Here is a 21,611-nt window from a genome sequence, read left to right as displayed (position 1 = left end):
TACAAAGGAAGCAAAACACAGCTGTCCTTTGAAATTTGCACTTCTCTGAATTTTCAATGCAATTTCCCCAGCCAAGTAATGTGTGCCAAATGCGAAACAAACCAAATATCTTTCTCAGCTCTACTTCTGAGTCAAGCTACACTGCATAGCACTATCCATGCTTGCTTTGATTTGCACCCATCTGAACAGATTTTTTTGTGGGTTATCATCATTATTTTTTCCCTTAGTTCTTCCAGATATAGATCATTACTAATTTACTGCCAAACTGACTCAGGTCCTTTCTGATTGTCTCATGACACAATATAAATGCCTGGCTACACAATTTGCATGTGCACCACAGCAAATTGTCTCCACATCCATATAAATAGAGGGAAACATCCTGATCTTATCCAGATTTTGATCCGGGTCGGCTGTGGAGAGGCTTCCTTCCAGCAACCTTGAGTGTTCAGAGAAAACTTCAGCCATGGGACTTCCTTACCTGCTCTTTGCTTTGGTTGCTCTCCTCTTTCACACATCTGCTGGTAAGAGGAAAGCTCAGGTGGAGGGATAGGGAGGGAGGCGAGTCCAAATGGAGGGATCTGAATTTCTCATCTCTCAACAGCAGCCTGGGAATGTATAGGCAAGTCCTGGAAGACCTTTAATCTCAATAATTTGGATGGCTGGTATTTGAGGGTTTGGCAAAGTGCCCTTCTTAAAAATATATCTCATAAATCAAAAATATTGAAAGGGCAGAGCTCGAATGACCTTTTGATTGATTGATTGATTGATTGATTGATTAGATTTATATGCCGCCCTTCATCCAAAGATCTCAGGGTACTTCATGATATATGGCATGATTTCATTTCTTACACAAATTTTGGGGCAAATGATTGCTCAGTTCTACCAGTATATGCAAACGTCTGGCTCATTTAAGCCTTCATTCTCAACAGCTGTGGGGCACACAGGTCGGGAATAATAATAATATTCAGTGCTTTTTTCCCTAAAAAAAGATGCTCTCCTGAAGGAGCGTCTCCACCCTCATCGTTCTGCCCGGACGCTGAGGTCCAGCGCCGAGGGCCTTCTGGCAGTTCCCTCATTGCGAGAAGCAAAGCTACAGGGAACCAGGCAGAGGGCCTTCTCAGTGGTGGCACCCACCCTGTGGAACACCCTCCCATCAGATGTCAAAGCGATAAACAACTACCTGACATTCAGAAGACATCTTAAGGCAGCCCTGTTCAGGGACGTTTTTAATGTGTGACATTTTAGTGTATTTTTGATCTCTGTGGAAGTCGCCCAGAGTGGCTGGGCAAACCCAGCCAGATGGGCGGGGTACAAATAATAAATTACTAATAAATTACTAATTACTATAAATTACTATTACTATCACTATTACTAAAGAAATGTTTAGGGGTACTCTCATTTTGACTCAAGAAAATCACCTTTTTGTAGTTCAAATTGGGAAAAATAAAGGCAGTAAATGGACGGAAGTACAAAGATTCACAAAATATTTAGGGATATGTGTACCCCTGCATCCCCCCAGAAAAAAAGCACTGATAATATTTATTATTTGTAAAGGGAATCTTTGCATGATGTAATACTTCACTATTCCTTTTGATTTGCACCGCATCATTCTAATCCTTCCAGGCTGTGACTCCTTATGGTTTAGATTGTTGATCCTTTGTTGTTATCTTTCTTTTCTTTTCTATGTTTGCACTTTTGTTTAACTAATCAAGGAAATTAAAAGTAACAATTGCCAAAAAGTAATTGGAGACAAAAAGCACCTGCTTTTTCATGCAGAAAGTCCCAGGTTTGATCCCTAGCATCTCCTAATAGGGTTAGGGGAAAACTCCATTTGAAACCCTGGGAATTGCTGCCATTCACTGTAGACAATATTGTTAGGCGGACCAGTGGTCTCACTCAGTATTAGCCAGCTTGCCATGTTTCCCATGTTCCTGAAGCTGTGGTCCTAGGCACTAGCTAGGGTCAGCCCAAAGCATCTTGCTTCCTGAGGCAAAGTGCAAGGTGATGCCTGTTGCCCCCTGTCCTCTGTGGAACCACAGCTGCTTAGTGTACTATTGCAGGAAGCTTCATCATTACGAAAAACACACAACCCCCCCCCCCCTTAGCTGGCCATTATTCTAGGTACTCTGAACAACAAGCAACACGTCGGCTAATAATACAATGGTACCTCGTGTTGTGTAACCTCCAGGTTATGGAATCTTCAGGTTACGGCCGCGGCAAACCCGGAAGTGTATACTTCCAGGTTTCGCTGTACTCACATGTGCAGAAGCGCTCTGTACATCTTGTGCATGCACAGAAGGACGCCTCCGGTTATGAAGTTTTCAGGATACGTCCGGGCCTCCGGAACGGATCCCGTTCGTAACCGGAGATACCACTGTATACTGAATTTATTTTTAGAACACTATACTGTTTCTATACTGAGAGCCAGTGTGGTGTAGTGGTTAAGAGCAGTAGACTCGTAATCTGGGGAACCGGGTTCGCGTCTCCGTTCCTCCACATGCAGCTGCTGGGTGACCTTGGGCTAGTCACACTTCTCTGAAGTCTCTCAGCCTCACTCACCTCACAGAGTGTTTGTTGTGGGGAGGAAGGGAAAGGAGAATGTAAGCCGCTTTGAGACTCCTTCGGGTAGTGATAAAGTGGGATATCAAATCCAAACTCTTCTTCTTCTGCTTCAAAATTCATAAACAGAAGACATATAACATGTGCATGGAGTCACAAACTAATACGAATCAAATAAATGTTCCATGAACAGGAATGGTAGGAGTGGCAAGTTACTGTCAAAGATCACTGAAATGGAGGCAGAATGGCTTGCCACAGTCAATATCCTACAAACGTGAGATGATGGGTGCTCCAAATGTCAAAATAGGGTGCTCCGAGAACAGCAGTAGACAGTACAGTTCTTCCAGGATACTACACTTTCTAGTAATAGCTGATCTATGGCCATTTGAAGTACCTTTGGGTACTCTTAATTTGCTGATGAAGATTTATCATTGAAACAGTTCATTATCCTGGAAGAACTGTTCATGGAACATTTATTTGATTCTTATTAGTTTGTGACTCCATGCACATATTATATGTCTTCTGTTTATGAATTTTGAAACAATTGCTGTTGTTTAGTCGTTTAGTCATGTCCAACTCTTCGTGACCCCATGGACCGGACCAGAGCATGCCAGGTACTCCTGTCTTCCACAGCCTTCCGCAGTTTGGTCAGACTCATGTTTGTAGCTTCGAGAACACTGTCCCACCATCTCGTCCTCTGTCGTCCCCTTCTCCTTGTGCCCTCAATCTTTCCCAACATCAGGGTCTTTTCCAGGGAGCCTTCTCTTCTCATGAGGTGGCCTCAGTATTGGAGCCTCAGCTTCAGGATGTGTTCTTCCAGATTTGAAACAGTATAGTGTTATAGAAAAATATTGTCAGTATTATTAGCTGACGTGTTGCTTATTGTTGTTCAGAGTGTTCTGTTTTGCAACAGAGGAGACTTTCTTTGGTGCATTATTCTAGTTAGGCATGATGCTGGAACGGGGAGGGGGGCACATTTTTGGTTCTGTGGGCCAGATTCTGTTGAGTTTTGGCCTTGCGGGCCAAATTTGGCAGGTGTGTCGAGCTGAAGTCAAGACTTCATAGAGATAGGAGGGACCCAGAAGTTCATCTAGTCCAAGCCCTCTGCAATGCAGGAATATGCAGCTGTCCCTTACGGGGCTTGAACCACCAGCCTTGGCGTTATCAGCACCATGCTGTAGCCAACTGAGCTATCCAGCTGTTGCTTGCAGGTAGCAAGGCCTCCCCACAACAGAAAGCAGGCTTGCTTCTTCAGCCCATCAGCTGATGGGTAGGAGAGCTTAATATGGCTCTCTAATAGGATATACAGTGGTACCTCGGGTTACATATGCTTCAGGTTACATATGCTTCAGGTTACACACTCCGCTAACCCAGAAATAGTGCTTCAGGTTAAGAACTTTGCTTCAGGATAAGAACAGAAATTGGGCTCCGGCGGTGCGGCAGCAGTAGGAGGCCCCATTAGCTAAAGTGGTGCTTCAGGTTAAGAACAGTTTCAGGTTAAGAACGGACCTCCGGAACGAATTAAGTACTTAACCTGAGGTACTACTGTAAATGGGCACTCACCTTCCTGCAAGGGGGGGAGAGCAATTTCCATTGAAGCCATTGGTATGATGGAGACCCCCCCCGAATTTCAACAGTGGTTTCAATGGAAACTGAAAGACTCTCCCACATTGCCCATCATTTGTTGGCCAGCAAGGACAATTGAGACCCCTGCTATAAAATGGAGAGGGAAATTTGATTTTAATGCAAACCCCCTCCTGATCAGGAAAGGCTTTGCACTAAAAGCGCAAGTAGGATGGAACTTCCCCCTGCAGCTCAGAGTTGTGGATACAAGCCCCATGTCGGGCAAAAGGTTCCTTCGAAAGGTTGACCCTCGTGGTTCCTTCCAGCTCTACAATTCTTTGATTCTATTCTACTATCAGCAGATGAGCCGATCCTTCTTTCTCCAGGGATGGGCAACTGCGACGTCATGTGTGGGGAAGGTGGGTGTGGTGTTGCAAAAATGGCCCCATGAGCCAAATGGGAGACCTGGCAGACCAGATTTGGCCAGGGCGGGGGAGTTGGCTCCTACACTCCTTGATGTACATCAAACTACCTTTTAGAGTGTGTGTGTGGTGGTGGTGGTGGTGGTGGGGTAAGGGCTAGGCCAAGTTGTCTCCCAGCTAATGGAAGTCTTATTTGTCCCCCCCCCCCTTTTTTTGTACAGTGCCGCCTGAGGAGAAGTGTGGAGACCAGAGGGGCTACTGCCAACCTTCATCAGACAAAGACTGTGATGATGACGACGCCCTTCCATTACCATGCTCTCATGCTAATGAGACATGCTGCAAATGTAAGTCATGTGCAGTTCTGCAAAGATGGGTGCTTGGTTGTTATTCCAGATAGATAGATAGATAGATAGATAGATAGATAGATATAGATAGATAGATAGATAGATAGATAGATAGATAGATAGATAGACAGATAGATAGATAGACAGACATAGATAGATATAGATAGATAGATAGATAGATAGATAGATAGATAGATAGATAGATAGATAGATAGATAGATAGATATAGATGATAGATAGATAGATAGATAGATAGATGATAGATAGATAGATAGATGATAGATAGAATAGTAACAATATATATAATTTTCTGTTTTGCAATTTAAAGTACTCATTTTTACATCCTTAAGATATCAGTAACTTCCCTTCTTCTCTTTCCATGGTTCATTTTACATAATCCCTGCATATTTTACAGAAACTAAACCATTCAGCATTCCCTTATTACATCCATCAAAACCTATATACACTGTTGAATTTATCTTAATGCTGCCAGCGTTTTCAGCTGTACACAGTTATTTTCTATATATAGTTGTTAATAATAATAATAATAATAATAATAATAATAATAATAATAATAATAATAATAATAATAATTTATTATTTATACCCCGCCCATCTGGCTGAGTTTCCCCAGCCACTCTGGGCAGCTCCCAATTGAGTGTTAAAAACAATACAGCATTAAATGTTAAAAACTTCCCAAAACAGGGCTGCCTTCAGATGTCTTTTAAAAACAGGATAGTTGTTAATTTCTTTGACATCTGATGGGAGGGCATTCCACAGGGTGGGCACCACTACCGAGAAGGCCCTCTGTCTGGTTCCCTGTAACCTCACTTCTCTCAATGAGGAAACTGCCAGAAGGTTCTCGGAGCTGGACCTCAGTGTCCAGGCTGAACAATGGGGGTGGAGATGCTCCTTCAGGTATACTGGGCCAGGGATGTTTAGGGCTTTAAAGGTCAGCACCAACACTTTGAATTGTGCTCGGAAACATACTGGGAGCCAATGGTACCTCGGTTTATGAACTTAATCCATTCCGGAAGTCCGTTCTTAAACCAAAACCATTCTTAAACTGAGGTGCACTTTCCCTATAATGAGGCCTCCCACCGCTGGTGCCCTTCCACCGTTTGGCCTCCGAACGGTGGAAGCCGAACTACATATTCGTAAACTAGGTACCACTGTACTCAACAAACACTCTCCAATCTTCTTTAAACATAAGTTTTTCTTGTTCTCTTATTCTATATGTTACGTATGCAAGTTGTGCATATTCATCTTAGATGTTCTTGTTATTCCTAAGTGCCTGACTAAACAAGTTGTTGCTGTTGTTGTTGTTGTTGCTGCTGCAGGCAACTCTTCACTTACACGGAGGCTACATTCTGCCCCTGCGTGCATAAGTGAAAATCCGTAAAGTGAGGAAGACCCTCTAAACACTCTTTATGCATCCCTATACCACTCTCTCCCCAAGCCATACCATAAATATTGTATCCAAAAATATCCCCAACTAGGATTGAAGCTCTGGGAGCCTCACTGACATCCCTTTCGGGCTCCTCATGAGCTACAAACGCTCTCTGGCTCTCTCTGGCCATTTCTGGGTTTGAATTTCATTCGTGAATTGAAACACACCTAGGTTCTTCATGGTAGTCACACCTGCCCTGTGGAACACCCTCCTGTCAGATGTCAAGGAAATAGACAACTGTCTTATGGACAACATCTGGAGGCAGCCCTGTATAGGGAAGTTTTCAATGTTTGATGTTTAAATTTGCTGGAAGCCACCCAGAGTAGCTGGGGCAAACCCAGTCAGATGGGTGGCATATCAATAAAATATTATTATTATTATTATTATTATTATTATTATTATTATTATTAATTTACCGGTGCTATGTGTATGTGTGCTACACGGCCGCACACAAGTTGAACGCATGTGAGTGGGGAATTGTCTGTATTATTAATCCTGTCCTCACTGCAAGTGATCAGGAGTCTCAGATGAGGGAATATCAAGGCTGTATATGGAGCCCAGCATGCATTGTCAAGCTATATTCAGAATCCTAGAGTCGGGAGACACCTCAGAGCTCATCTATTCCACCCCCTGAAGCTCTTTACAGAATGAGTGCATCCTGGCTATAGGACAATTGTCTTCAGTCCAAAGGCTTAGAGGCTACCTGAATGTAATTGGTGTCCTCCTTATTCACTCTTTGGAAATAATAATAATAATAATAATAATAATAATAATAATAATAATAATAATGCTATTTGTTTCTTTTCTGCAGTACCACCACTGTTAAAATGTGAAGATCTGGGGGGCACCTGCATGAATCCACCTGATGACACCTGCCTTTCTGTTATATCAGCAAAATGTGACGAGGATGACATGAAATGTTGCAAAAAAAATTGAGGCTGAAGTGACAGTATCAAGTGTCAATGTCCCCTCCTCCTTTATCTCTGATTATTATTATTTAATTGCCAGTGAAGAATGTCTGCTTGCGATACACAAGGATAAATCAGGATGACTAACGGATCAGCTCTAACGCCGATTAAAACACAGATTAGAAATCCTACTTTAAAATAAAAACAAAGATGAAGGCTTATTATTTCATACTGAATACAAATTCAGGCATAAGAAAGGCACAGAATCACAGAAATGTAGAGTTGCAAGGGATCCCAGACATCATCTATCCCACCCCCTGCAATGCAGGAATCTCAGCTAAAGCATCCATGACAGATGGTCATCCAACCTCTGCTTAAAAATCTCCAAGGAAGGAGAGCCCACCATCTCCTGAGGGAGACCGTTCCATGGTTGAACAGTTCTTATTGTCAGAAAGTTCTTCCAGATGATTAGTTGGAACCCACCTTTTTGTGGTTTGAATACATTGGTTCGGGTCCTGTTCTCTTGAACAGGATTAAACAAGCTTGCTCCCTCTTCCATGTGGCAGCCCTTTAGATATTTCATAAAATCATAGAGTTGGAAGGGACCCTTAGGGTTATCTAGTCCGACCCCCTGCAATCCGGGAATCTCAACTAGAGCATTCACGACAGATGGCCACCCAACCTCTGCTTTAGAGAGAGCCAGTGTGGTGTAGTGGTTAAGAGCGGTAGACTCGTAATCTGGTGAACCGGGTTTGCGTCTCCGCTCCTCCACATGCAGCTGCTGGGTGACCTTGGGCTAGTCACACTTCTCTGAAGTCTCTCAGCCTCACTCACCTCACAGAGTGTTTGTTGTGGAAGAGGAAGGGAAAGGAGAATGTTAGCTGCTTTGAGACTTCTTCGGGTAGTGATAAGGCGGGATATCAAATCCAAACTCCTCCTCCTCCTCCTCCTCCTCCTCCTCCTCCTCCTCCTCCTCCTCTTCTTCTTCTCCACTGTGACAATCAGTACACTTGACATTCAGGAGTCAAATTAATAAAAGGAGATATTAAACAACTCTCCCAACTACTGTGTGTTTTCCCTTGCTTGCGATTACAGTGGTGCCTCGGGTTAAGTACTTAATTCGTTCCGGAGGTCTGTTCTTAACCTGAAACTGTTCTTAACCTGAAGCACCACTTTAGCTAATGAGGCCTTCTGCTGCTGCCGCGCCGCCGGAGCACGATTTCTGTTCTCATCCTGAAGCAAAGTTCTTAACCCAAGGTACTATTTCTAGGTTAGCGGAGTCTGTAACCTGAAGCGTATGTAACCTGAAGCGTATGTAACCCGAGGCACCACTGTAATTTGTTAATTTAGCCATGCCCCCAAAATCACATACTTCTTCAAAGTCATTCTTCTGTAGCAAAGCTATCGGCATCTCAATGGATGCCTATATTGTCACGTATGTTGAAAAGAACTCCTTAGCTAATGAGAGGGGAGGGCTCAGAACTGACCAATAGCAGAAGACTAATCAAACAGCATTTTCAAAGACAGTGTCTTCTTCTGTTTAAATGACAGGCTTCAGATATCCAAGATTAGTCTGAGTAAATCCCAAAAAGTCACTTTTTGTGCTTCTTTGGCACACATTTCCTTTCGCAGAAAACCGAATGTAAAGCTTAGATCCCTGAAAGGTCGGAACATCAAAAGTTGCCTTATATTGGGGTTCAGACCCCTGCTTCATCTAGTTCAGTATTGCCTGCTGACCGGCAACCGTTTTCAAAGGTCCTTCAGATAGGGGCCTCTCTCAGCTCCACTGGGAGATTCAGGAGATCAGACCTCAAGCTTCCCACATGCATGTTAGCAGAGTAGCTCAATTGCAGCTAGGAAGCCAAATCATGTGCAGTACTGACTCTTGATATTCAAAAAGCTTTTACTTGTAGAACATATAGCCACAGAAAAATACATACAAAGTATTTACACTTACACACTTATCCAAGCACGGCCTTAGTTTTACTTAATTGATGATTGCATCTTCTTTCTCAAATATTCAGACAAACAATGTCTTTCTATTCCTGCATATTCCTTCCTAAACAGCTTATGTTTTAGAGCTATAATGATGCACAAATGGAAGGTAGGAATGTGCGAGACTACTGGAATCTCCAGCCTGACGCAATTGCTTCACCTTCTTTCCTCCTTGCACACTTCCTGGGGCATCTTGTTGACCTCTGCAAAAACAGGGGGGTGGAGTAGATGGGCCTTTCACCTGATCCAGCAGAGCTTAAGTTTTATATATATAATTATTGTTAAATTTTCTGTTTTACAATTTAGAATACTCATTTAAACATCCTTAAAATATTAATGACTTTCCATGGTTCATTTTGCATACCATAAACCCCTGCATATTTTACAGAAACTAAACCATTCAGTATTCCATTATTACATCCACCAAAACTTATTTACACTGTTGAATTTATCTTAACTCTGCCAATGTTTTCAAGTGTACACAATTTCCCCCCATATATTCAATAAACATTTTCCAATCTTCTCTAAATGTATGTTCTTCTTGTTCTCTTATTCTATATGTTAAGTCCGCAAGCTGTGCATATTCTATGAGTTTAAATTGCCATTCTTCTTTGGTTGGGACCTCGTTTTCCGTTTTTGGGCTAACAAAACATGGGCTGCAGTAGTGGCATACATGAATAACCTTTTTTGGAACCTGGGATCTTCCATCTGAATGGTGCTGGAGGAGACTCTTGAGAGTCCCATGGACTGCAAGAAGATCAACCCTATCCATTCTTAAGGAAATCAGCCCTGAGTGCTCACTGGAAGGACAGATCCTGAAGCTGAGGCTCCAATACTTTGGCCACCTCATGAGAAGAGAAGACTCCCTGGGAAAGACCCTGATGTTGGGAAAGATGGAAAGGAGAAAGGGAAGACAGAGGATGAGATGGTTGGATAGTGTTCTCGAAGCTACCAGCATGAGTTTGACCAAACTGAGGGAGGCAGTGGAAGACAGAAGTGCCTGGCGTGCTCTGGTCCATTGGGTCACGAAGAGTTGGACACGACTAAACGACTAAACAACAACAACTTTTCAACATTTTTTTCAATTCATTATGGATTATTTCCCAATACTCTTTTACCCCTTTACAGGTCTACCACATATGAAAGAAGTTCCCTCAACCTCATTGCATCTCCAGCACTTATCTGATTCAGTCTTATACATCTTAGCAAGCCTACTCGGAGTTAGATACTGCCTGTACATCATTTTCAAGTAGTTCTACAAAGAATAACATGCTCTAAACTTCAAATCACTTTTCCAAAATTATTATGACTTCTTATGCCCAGCTTAGATGATGTACTGGAGATCAGTAACAGGTTTTTCTGTTTCTTTAAATTTCTCTCAAATTATCCATTGGGGAGTGCTGGACAGTGTGGGAATTGATCCAACAGGACTCTGGAAAGTTATGCCCTAAACTTCCAGCCCATTAACAGAGACATTATTCCTTTCCCTGCAGATCCAGTTTGTCCTGTTGAGAGGAGAATGTCACTGTTTTATAGATGTCCTGACAGCAAAAAAAAGTAGCATGGTTTGTACGTAGGCCAAGATGGGAAGTGTGTAAAACATTTTATGTGTTTTCTGATTCAAAACCTGTGCTCATATATGTTGAAAGAGATGAGAATGACATTTCTCCATCCGGAGAATAGCAGAAGCCAGCCGGCAAAAAAATTCCAATCCAGGTTTAAGTTGATTTTTGTTTGCGTGTGCATATGGGGGTGGGGACTGAGAACTTTTAAGATGGAATGGTTACTGTTATGTGTGCCGGCGTGGTTGCTCGAGAGCGAACAGGCAAGACCCCCACTGGTCTTTTCGAGGCTTTATTATCGGTGCAAAAACATTCACAGTGCAGAACATCTCCATTCCGTGTCTGCTCAGTCACTAGCAGAATCTAGGAGTGGGTGGTCCTTAAACTTTCCCCAGCAGAGCAGTCTTTTGACCCCCATCCTACACCTCCCCTCTCTGCGTGTAAACCGACTGCAAAGAGAGGGCGTGGGCAAAGGGGGACCTGCCTCCCCCCCCCCACTTTGCTCAGGCTTGGTGTTGCAGCTCTCTCTAGCATCCTCCGAACCCTGCATCCCTTCCCCACTGGAAGCGTGGCTTCCCTCCTCCGCGGAGGAAGAGATGCTTCTTACGATCTTCGGAGGCTCCCTGTAACCCAACTGCCCTTCCACCTCTCGTCTCTGAGCTGATGGCAGTTCCCTGACAGTTACTTATCATTATTACTCATTAAATTTGCATATTGCCCTTCATTTGTCGATCTCAGGGCAGTTCGTAGCATAAAAATACAAGACAAAAATGCAAAATGCATAATAAAAGCAAGAGCAAGAACAAACAAAACCAATAATCTCTCATCCCAGCCCTTGCCACAAGCACATTTTAAAGGATATAGGTTGTTAGTCAGCCCAAAACCTGGTTGAAGAGGAACGTTTCTGCCTGGCACCTAAAGATATATAATGAAGGTGCCTGCTGAACCTCCCTGGGGACAGCATTCCACAAATGGGGAACCACTGCAGAAAAGACTGTTCCTGTGTTGCTGGAACTCTCATGGAGGAAGCGCACGAAGAAGGACCTCAGATGATGATCACAGAGTCCAGGTAGGGAGAAGCGGTCCTTGCAGTATTGCAATCCTGAGCCTAATAATAAATAATAATAATAATAATAATAATAATAATAATAATAATAATAATAATAATAATAATAATTTATTTGTACCCCGCCCATCTGGCTGGGTTTGCCCAGCCACTCTGGGCGGCTTCCAACAAAGATTAAAAATACATAGAATGTCACACAATAAAAACTTCCCTGAACTTCAGATGCCTTCAGATGTCTTCTAAATGTCAGGTAGTTGTTTATCTCTTTGACATCTGATGGGAGGGCGTTCCACAGGGCGGGCGCCACTACCGAGAAGGCCCTCTGCCTGGTTCCCTGTAACTTTGCTTCTCACAGTGAGGGAACTGCCAGAAGGCCCTTGGTGCTGGACCTCAGCATCTGGGCAGAACAATAGGGGTGGAGATGCTCCTTCAGGTATACAGGGCCGAGGCCATTTAGGGCTTTAAAGGTCAACACCAACACTTTGAATTGTGCTTTGTAGGTCTGAACCACCACTTTGCATCAGGCCTAGAAACTAACTGGCAGTCAGTACAGTCAGACCGGTATTGGTGTAACATGCCCAAACTGTCTTGCCCCTGGCCACTGTATTCAGCACCAGCTGAAGTTTCCGAACCATCTTCAGAAACAGCCCTATGTATAATGCACTGCAGTAATCTAACCTAGAGGTTATCAGAGCATAGAAAATGGTAGTTGGGCTATCTCTGTCCATGCAGGGGCACAGCCAGCGGCGTAGCGTGAGTTGTCAGCACCCGGGGCAACGCAAGTAATTTGCGCCCCCTAACCCGGGGCAAGGCACGTAATTTGCACCCCCCCTAACCCCTAACCTGCGAGTTGCCGCTGGCGCTGCCGCCCAAACGACGCCGCTTGCCCGGAGGAGGAGGGGGGCAGAGAGGCGAGGAAAATGCAACGGCCCAGCAGCTGCAGCAGCAGCAGCGGAGGCGGGGCTGTGAGAAGGGGCTGCCTGGCGCGTCCTCCGCGGCGAGCGCTGAGAGCCGCTGCCTGCAGGGCGCCTTCAGCCCGGACGCGCGCACAGCTCGTCAGTTCCGCGAGACACGCGGCTCTGCTACAGCCTGCGCCCGAGGCTCTTCGGCGACTCCGGAGGCAGCGAGCGCGCCCCCCCCCAGATGTTGCGCCCGGTGCGGCCTGCCCCCCTGGCACCCCCCACACTACGCCACTGGGCACAGCTGGGCCACCAGCCAAAGCTGATGGAAGGCACTCTGCACCACTGAGGCCACCTGAACATCAAGAGATAGCAAATGATATAGGAGTGCCCCAAGCTACATACCTGCTTCTTCAGAGGAAGTGTAACTCCATCAAGAACAGGCAACCTCTCATCAATCCAGCCTATGGAACAGTGTCTCAGTCTTATCTGAATTGAGCTTCAGTTTGTTGGCTCTTATCCAGACCATTACTGAGGCCCAGCACATCCACTGCGACACCTGCAGAGTCCACCCAATTTGAATTCTTAAAGCATCCTTAGGATTTCTTTCTCCACACCCAAGCCAAAGCAGATGAGCACTACTGCAGCTCCTACTTCCATGATGTGCACAGCTGCATGGATGGGGTTATCACATTGTACCCTCACAGCAACTCTGTGAGGTGGGCTGATCCTCCATTAAGAGAAGTGGCTTGCCCAAAGTCAACTTAAAGAGGGGTTTTAGTGTAGGGTTTTCTGTGACCCTCCAGATATTGTTGACCTTCAGTTCCAAGCAGCATCTGCAGCCAGTATGATCAAATGTCAGAGTTGATGGGAATTTTATTTAGGGTTGCTAGTTCAGGAGCATCCCACACCCTGAGAGTTCAGGACACAAACCTAAGACTTTGGGGTATCCTTGTGATGTCTGGAGACAGAGGTTAATTGGGAGAGAGGTGTCTTTGTGATGTTATAAGGGCAGGCCCTGGAGATAGAGGTTAATTGGAAGAGAGGAGCAGAGGACAACAGGACAGGGTGCTAAAGAAGGACAGAACTTCCTTTATGTACGCCACAACAGCAGCAAGAATACTTATTGCAAAGTATTGGAAGACGCAAGATCTACCCACCCTGGAAGAATGGCAGATGAAGGTGATGGACAACATGGAACTGGTGGAAATGACTGGCAGAATCCGAGACCAGGGAGAAGAGTCGGTGGAAGAAGATTGGAAGAAATTTAAAGACTATTTACAGAAATATTGCAAAATTAATGAATGTTAGAATGATGTTAGAATGAAGTTAAGTGGTTTAAGCAGCAATGTTTTAAAGGTGTATGAAAAATGGATTAATAACAGGTGAGAACTCAAAGTTATATTATATTAAGTTTAAGGATTAAGATAAAAATAAAGAGGGAAAGAAACTGCTGAATTAACTAACTGAACTGGAATACAAAAAAGGGAGGTGTGAGGAGGTCAGGGAAGCAAGGATATGAATATATGATATGGAAAGATTGATGTGTTTTTTCTTCTTTTTTAAATGTTTTTTTATCTTTTTCCTGTATTTTGTTTTCTTCTTTTTCTTTATTTTTTATTTTTATTGTTGTTTTTTTCATCTAATTTCTTTACTTATGTAACTTTTTTCCTTTGAAAACTTAATAAATATCATTAAAAAAAAAACAAAACAGGACAGGGTGGCTATGCTATAATTTGCAGCCAGCTCCTAACAGGCTGAAGCTTACAAACTTCACACATGGTCACATGTATATATTTAAAGACATTCTCATCCTCCTGGAGATTCAAGCCCTCCACCTGCTATGAGGAGGGAACCAGCCAATCCTGGAGACCTCATATCAGACCTGGAGGTCTGGCAACCCTAGCTGTAGTCCACCAACATCTGGAGGACCACAGGTTCCCCAGCCCTGATTTATGGAGATGCACTGCCCATCCAACAGTGTTCTGGTTTCTTTTTCTCTGTGTGCATAGGATCCCCTTTAGCATTTTCTCCTGAGCAATGCACAAGAGAAGGAGGAGAATGCAGATGGAGGACATTCTTCTGCCTGATACCTTATAGGAACATTGGCATTCTCAACTGATCCCTTGCTGCAAAAAGTGAGAATAAAGACCCCAATACAAAACAGCATTGGGTTGTATTCAACCAACTTTACCTAAAGTGGAGTGATTAAAATTAATAGACCTAAGTTAGGAATAGAGGGACGCGGGTGGCGCTGTGGTCTAAACCACGGAACCTAGGGCTTGCCAATCGGAAGGTCGGTGGTTCGAATCCCCATGACGGGGTGAGCTCTGGTTGCTCTGTCCCAGCTCCTACCAACCTAGCAGTTCAAAAGCACATCAAAGTGCAAGTAGATAAATAGGTACCGCTCCTGCGGGAAGGTAAACAGCGTTTCCGTGCGCTGCTCTGGTTCACCAGAAGCGGCTTAGTCATGCTGGCCACATGACCCGGAAGCTGTACGCCGGCTCCCTCAGCCAGTAAAGCAAGATGAGCGCCGCAACCCCAGAGTCGTCTGTGACTGGACCAAACCGGCAGGGGTCCCTTTACCTTTAAGTTAGGAATGGTCATTAGTTTCAATTGGTCTGCTATGAGCATTGAATACAGACTATGACAATTTGTAATGAAATCAAAGATTTGAAGATGGGCTTATTTAAAGCAGGTGTGGTTATCCTTTGGCCCTTCAGATCACATTTACGATCACATGATGGGTTGGGGTTTTTTTTGCTGTGTTTTGCCAGTGTAGGGATGATTGAATGCATCACTGAAATCACAGAATCATAGAGTTGGAAGGGACCCCAAGAAAGATTGGGCAACACATGCAAGCATCTCCTGCGACAAGACAAGAGACGTACCGGGAGAGTTTGGCTAAATTTCCTGCGTCAGTGAAATCCAGAGAAATGGGCTAACACTTCAACTGCATGAAAACTGGTGCTTATCAGAAATGACAACCTGCCACTTGCGCACAAACCCCTATGAAACACAGACCCACCTTGCAACATTCCACTGTCCCTATAACTTCTTAAATAGTTGGAATCAGATGGATTTACTAAACACACTTTACTAAGCCGGGTGTGCTAAACCCACCTTCTGCTTGAGAGACTGTCTCCTGAGAAGCATTCAGCCATGAGGTTGCATCTTCTCTTTGCTCTTCTTGTCCTACCTGCCACAGGTAAGAAGCTATCACAGTCTGGTTATACAATTCTCTCTCTCTCTCTCTCTCTCTCTCTCTCTCTCTTTTTCCCCCTCTGTGTCTCTGTCTCTCTCTTGTTCTTTAAAATAAAAATATATAAAGAAAGAAACTTTTAAAATGTATTTGTATATTTGGCAAGACTTTGTCAAATCCTAATTTAAAGCTGTAACTAAATTCAGAGCCAGTTTGGTGTAGAGGTTAGAGTGTCAGACTAGGACCTGGGAGATCAGAGCTCGAATCCCCACTCAGTCATGAAGCTCACTTTGACCAACATACCTCACAGGGTTGCTGAGAGGATAAAATGGGGAGGAGAACTATGAAAGCCACTTTGAGCTCATTTGAGGAAATGTGGCATACAAATATAACAGATAACAACTACTACTACTACTACTACTACTACTAGTGTGGTGGCAACTTCACGGCTTAACTATGTAAATAATAAAATCGCAGAATTGTAAAGCTGGAAGGGGCGTCAAGGGTCATCTAGTCCAAGCCCCTGCAATGCAGCTAAAGCATCCATGACAGATGAACATGCACGCTTTGATTTAGAACCTTCAAGGAACTCCACCACTTCTCATGGGAGTCTGTTCCACAGTCAATATTTGAAGATGGCTATCACATCTCCTCTTTTCCAAGCTAAACATACCCAGCTCCTTCAAGCACTCCCCATAAGGCTTGGTTTCCAGACCACTGATCATCTTGGTTACCCTTCTCTGCACAGGTTCCAGCTTGTCAATATCCTTCTTAAACTGTGGCGACCAGAACTGGACACCATACTCCAGTTGGGGTCTGACCAAGGCAGAATAGAGCAGTACTATTACTTCCGTTGATCTGGACATTCAACTTCTATTAATGCAGCCAGGGCCATCTTAGGCATATCCGGCACCATGGTGCAAAGATTCCTCTGCCAGCTTATCAGAAAGGCACCCAGCCAATTTGGTTGCCAATAAATATTCCTGTAGACATTTCTGAGATCATGGTCTTTCCAACTAGTGGCTTTGTTAATTGTCTTACTTTAATTGCCCTTTGACAGCCCTACTCCAAGCCCAGGCGTGCAGGGAGGAGCCGCGCAGCTGCCTCAGCACCTCACTCGGCCCCGAACTTGCGCACATCCCGCAGCAAAAGAGCCCGCTAGGTCCCCTGGGAGCCCAGCGCTGTGGTGTCATGCACCACAGGAGGTGGAAATAAGAAACCAATATTTTCATAAATTCTCTGTGTTTTTATTTTTAATCTTTTCCCCCCTTTCCTCCCTGCAGTTTGTAAATACATGAGTGTCATTATGGACAGCATCTTTCCAAAGTTCTTATTTCATCAAATTGTTAAGTAAAACTTTTTTTTAAATCCAAACGAAGGTGTTGACATGGACAGCAACATGCTGTTAACTTGCACTATCCCATTAACAGGACTTCTAGGTTTCCTTTGGTGTAATCTCACCGCTTCTTCCTTTACTTCCACATGAACATCATTTTGTTAATTTGTTTATTGATGGGCTATTCTGGATTCTTGGGAGGGAAATAAATTACAATTTTACATTTAAAAAAGAGAGAGATAACAGTTAAGACGTCCCTGAATGCAGCCTAGAATAGCATTAGCCCCCCCCCCTTTTTTTTTTGCTGCTACTGCAGCACACTACTGACTCATGTTACGCTTGTGGTCTACTAAGATCCCCAGATCATTTTTGCATGTATTACTGGCAAGACAAGTGTCCCCCATCTTATATGGGTGCAGCTTCCTGGTTTCAGCACTGAACTCATGGCTTATACTTTGGGGAGATATCCCTCTGAGGAAAACTGTATCCCCCCCCCCACTATGGGGGAAAAGCACCTCAAGATCTTGAATACTTGCATAAGCAGAAAATAAAAAAAGTCTGCTTACTGATAAGGGAATTGCTCTGACCAGCAAAATGTCCTGATCAGAATCAAATAAAAGTTATGTCAGATGTGCCAAGAGTAACTCAGGAAGTACAGCTGCTAACCTACTTGGTACCCCATGAAACAGAAAATAGAGATTATGAATGTTACCACATTGAGGGGTGCCTGAGAGGAGAGGAGTGGCAACTAGAATGGCCAATGTAGAATGGCAGAGTATCAGGAGACTAGGAGAAGATGGAAGTAGAGAATAAATGGGGCAAATACTCTATGACTATGATGTAAGAATCCATGGCTTTCTGTCTTCTAAAGAAGTCTTCTCAAGCAGCTGATACCCACAACAACCTAAAATCAACAAGAAAAGCTGATATAAGCAATTCCATAATTTATTTTCAGGGAGTGTGATTCTTCCATTGCAAGAAGAGGAAGAGCTAAGAAGGACTGAAATGGCATCTCCTCCTCAACAACAGGATGAGGGGCATGAGCAGAAGGCCCCCTCATCTGCACCTTCCCAGCAGGAGGAACAAGTTCCTGAGGAGAAGGCCCCTTCACTTGCACCTTCCCAAGAGGAGGAAGTCCCTGAGCAGAAGGCCCCCTCATCCGCACCATCCCAGCAGGAGGAAGTCCCTGAGCAGAAAGCCCCCTCATCTGTACCTCCACAGCAGGAGCAGCAAGTCCCTGACCAGAAGGCCCCCTCATCTGCACCTTCCCAAAAAGAGCAGCAAGTCCCTGAGGAGAAGGCCCCCTCATTTGCACCTTCCCAAAAAGAGCAGCAAGTCCCTGAGGAGAAGGCCCCCTCATTTGCACCTTCTCAGCAGGAGGAAGTCCCTGAGGAAAAGGCCCCCTCATCTGCACCTTCCCAAAAAGAGCAGCAAGTCCCTGAGGAGAAGGCCCCCTCATCCGCACCATCCCAGCAGGAGGAAGTCCCTGAGCAGAAGGCCCCCTCATCTGCACCTTCCCAAAAAGAGCAGCAAGTCCCTGAGGAGAAGGCCCCCTCATTTGCACCTTCTCAGCAGGAGGAAGTCCCTGAGGAGAAGGCCCCCTCATCCGCACCTTCCCAGCAGGAGCAGCAAGTCCCTGAGGAGAAGGCCCCCTCATCCGCACCATCCCAGCAGCAGGAAGTCCCTGACCAGAAGGCCCCCTCATCTGCACCTTCCCAAAAAGAGCAGCAAGTCCCTGAGGAGAAGCCTCCCTCATCGGCACCTTCCCAAAAAGAGCAGCAAGTCCCTGAGGAGAAGGCCCCCTCATTTGCACCTTCCCAGCAGGAGCAGCATGTCCCTGAGGAGAAGGCCCCCTCATCTGCACCTTCCCAGCAGGAGGAGCAAGTCCCTGAGCAGAAGGCCCCCTCATCTGCACCTTCCCAGCAGGCACAGCAAGTCCCTGAGGAGAAGGCCCCTTCATCTGCACCATCCCAGCAGGAGGAGCAAGTCCCTGAGGGGAAGACCCCTTCATCTGCACCTTCCCAACAGGAGCAGCAAGTCCCTGAGGAGAAGGCCCCCTCATCTGCACCTTCCCAGCAGGAGCAAGAAGTCTCTGATCAGGAGTCCACCTCATCTGCTCCTTCCCAACAGGAGCAAGTCCCTGACCAGAAGGCCACCTCATCTGCTCCTTCCCAGCAGGAGGAGCAAGTTCCTGACCAGAAGGCCACCTCATCTGCTCCTTCCCAGCAGGAGGAGCAAGTCCCTGACCAAAAGGCCACCTCATCTGCACCTTCCCAACAGGAGCAAGTCCCTGACCAGAAGGCCACCTCATCTGCTCCTTCCCAGCAGGAGGAGCAAGTTCCTGACCAGAAGGCCACCTCATCTGCACCTTCCCAGCAGGAGGAGCAAGAAGTCTCTGACCAGGAGTCCACCCCATCTGCACCTTCCCAACAGGAGCAAGTTCCTGACCAGAAGGCCACCTCATCTGCTCCTTCCCAGCAGGAGGAGCAAGTCCCTGACCAAAAGGCCACCTCATCTGCACCTTCCCAACAGGAGCAACAAGTCCCTGAGGAGAAGGCCCCCTCATCTGGACCTTCCCAGCAGGAGCAAGAAGTCTCTGACCAGGAGTCCACCTCATCTGCTCCTTCCAAACAGGAGCAAGTTCCTGACCAGAAGGCCACCTCATCTGCTCCTTCCCAGCAGGAGGAGAAAGTCCCTGACCAAAAGGCCACCTCATCTGCTCCTTCCCAGCAGGAGGAAGACCCTGACCAGAAGGCCACCTCATCTGCTCCTTCCCAGCAGGAGCAAGAAGTCTCTGACCAGGAGTCCACCTCATCTGCACCTTCCCAACAGGAGCAAGTCTCTGACCAGAAGGCCACCTCATCTGCATCTTCCCAGCAGGAGGAGCAAGTCCCTGACCAGAAGGCCACCTCATCTGCTCCTTCCCAGCAGGAGGAGCAAGTTCCTGACCAGAAGGCCACCTCATCTGCTCCTTCCCAGCAGGAGGAGCAAGTTCCTGACCAGAAGGCCACCTCATCTGCTCCTTCCAAACAGGAGCAAGTTCCTGACCAGAAGGCCACCTCATCTGCACCTTCCCAGAAGGAGGAGCAAGTCCCTGACCAGAAGGCCACCTCATCTGCTCCTTCCCAGCAGGAGGAAGTCCCTGACCAGAAGGCCACCTCATCTGCTCCTTCCCAGCAGGAGCAAGAAGTCTCTGACCAGGAGTCCACCCCATCTGCACCTTCCCAACAGGAGCAAGTCCCTGACCAGAAGGCCACCTCATCTGCTCCTTCCCAGCAGGAGGAGCAAGTTCCTGACCAGAAGGCCACCTCATCTGCACCTTCCCAGCAGGAGGAGCAAGAAGTCTCTGACCAGGAGTCCACCCCATCTGCACCTTCCCAACAGGAGCAAGTCCCTGACCAGAAGGCCACCTCATCTGCTCCTTCCCAGCAGGAGGAGCAAGTCCCTGACCAGAAGGCCACCTCATCTGCTCCTTCCCAGCAGGAGGAGCAAGTTCCTGACCAGAAGGACACCTCATCTGCACCTTCCCAACAGGAGCAACAAGTCCCTGAGGAGAAGGCCCCCTCATCTGGACCTTCCCAGCAGGAGCAAGAAGTCTCTGACCAGGAGTCCACCCCATCTGCACCTTCCCAACAGGAGCAAGTCCCTGACCAGAAGGCCACCTCATCTGCACCTTCCCAGCAGGAGGAGCAAGTTCCTGACCAGAAGGCCACCTCATCTGCACCTTCCCAGCAGGAGGAGCAAGAAGTCTCTGACCAGGAGTCCACCCCATCTGCACCTTCCCAACAGGAGCAAGTCCCTGACCAGAAGGCCACCTCATCTGCTCCTTCCCAGCAGGAGGAGCAAGTCCCTGACCAGAAGGCCACCTCATCTGCTCCTTCCCAGCAGGAGGAGCAAGTTCCTGACCAGAAGGACACCTCATCTGCACCTTCCCAACAGGAGCAACAAGTCCCTGAGGAGAAGGCCCCCTCATCTGGACCTTCCCAGCAGGAGCAAGAAGTCTCTGACCAGGAGTCCACCTCATCTGCTCCTTCCCAGCAGGAGCAAGAAGTCTCTGACCAGGAGTCCACCCCATCTGCACCTTCCCAACAGGAGCAAGTCCCTGACCAGAAGGCCACCTCATCTGCTCCTTCCCAGCAGGAGGAGCAAGTTCCTGACCAGAAGGACACCTCATCTGCACCTTCCCAGCAGGAGGAGCAAGTTCCTGACCAGAAGGACACCTCATCTGCACCTTCCCAACAGGAGCAAGTCCCTGACCAGAAGGCCACCTCATCTGCACCTTCCCAGCAGGAGGAGCAAGTTCCT

The 21,611-nt window shown here is 46.2% G+C and overlaps 1 long non-coding RNA gene across 1 annotated transcript; it reads left to right on the top strand.

Moving 5' to 3' along the window:
* Positions 1-324: 324 nt before the first annotated feature.
* LOC308584187 lies at positions 325-9,933 on the top strand. The gene is made up of 3 exons (XR_014006599.1): positions 325-521; positions 4,766-4,888; positions 7,150-9,933. It is a non-coding gene; the product is annotated as an uncharacterized lncRNA (long non-coding RNA).
* The last annotated feature ends 11,678 nt before the right edge of the window (positions 9,934-21,611 follow it).

Source organism: Podarcis bocagei (assembly GCF_964188305.1).
Source record: "Podarcis bocagei genome assembly, chromosome: 3".
NCBI lineage: Eukaryota > Metazoa > Chordata > Lepidosauria > Squamata > Lacertidae > Podarcis > Podarcis bocagei.
Note: the sequence above shows the minus strand (reverse complement) of the source record. Positions and strands in the feature narration are given on the sequence as shown.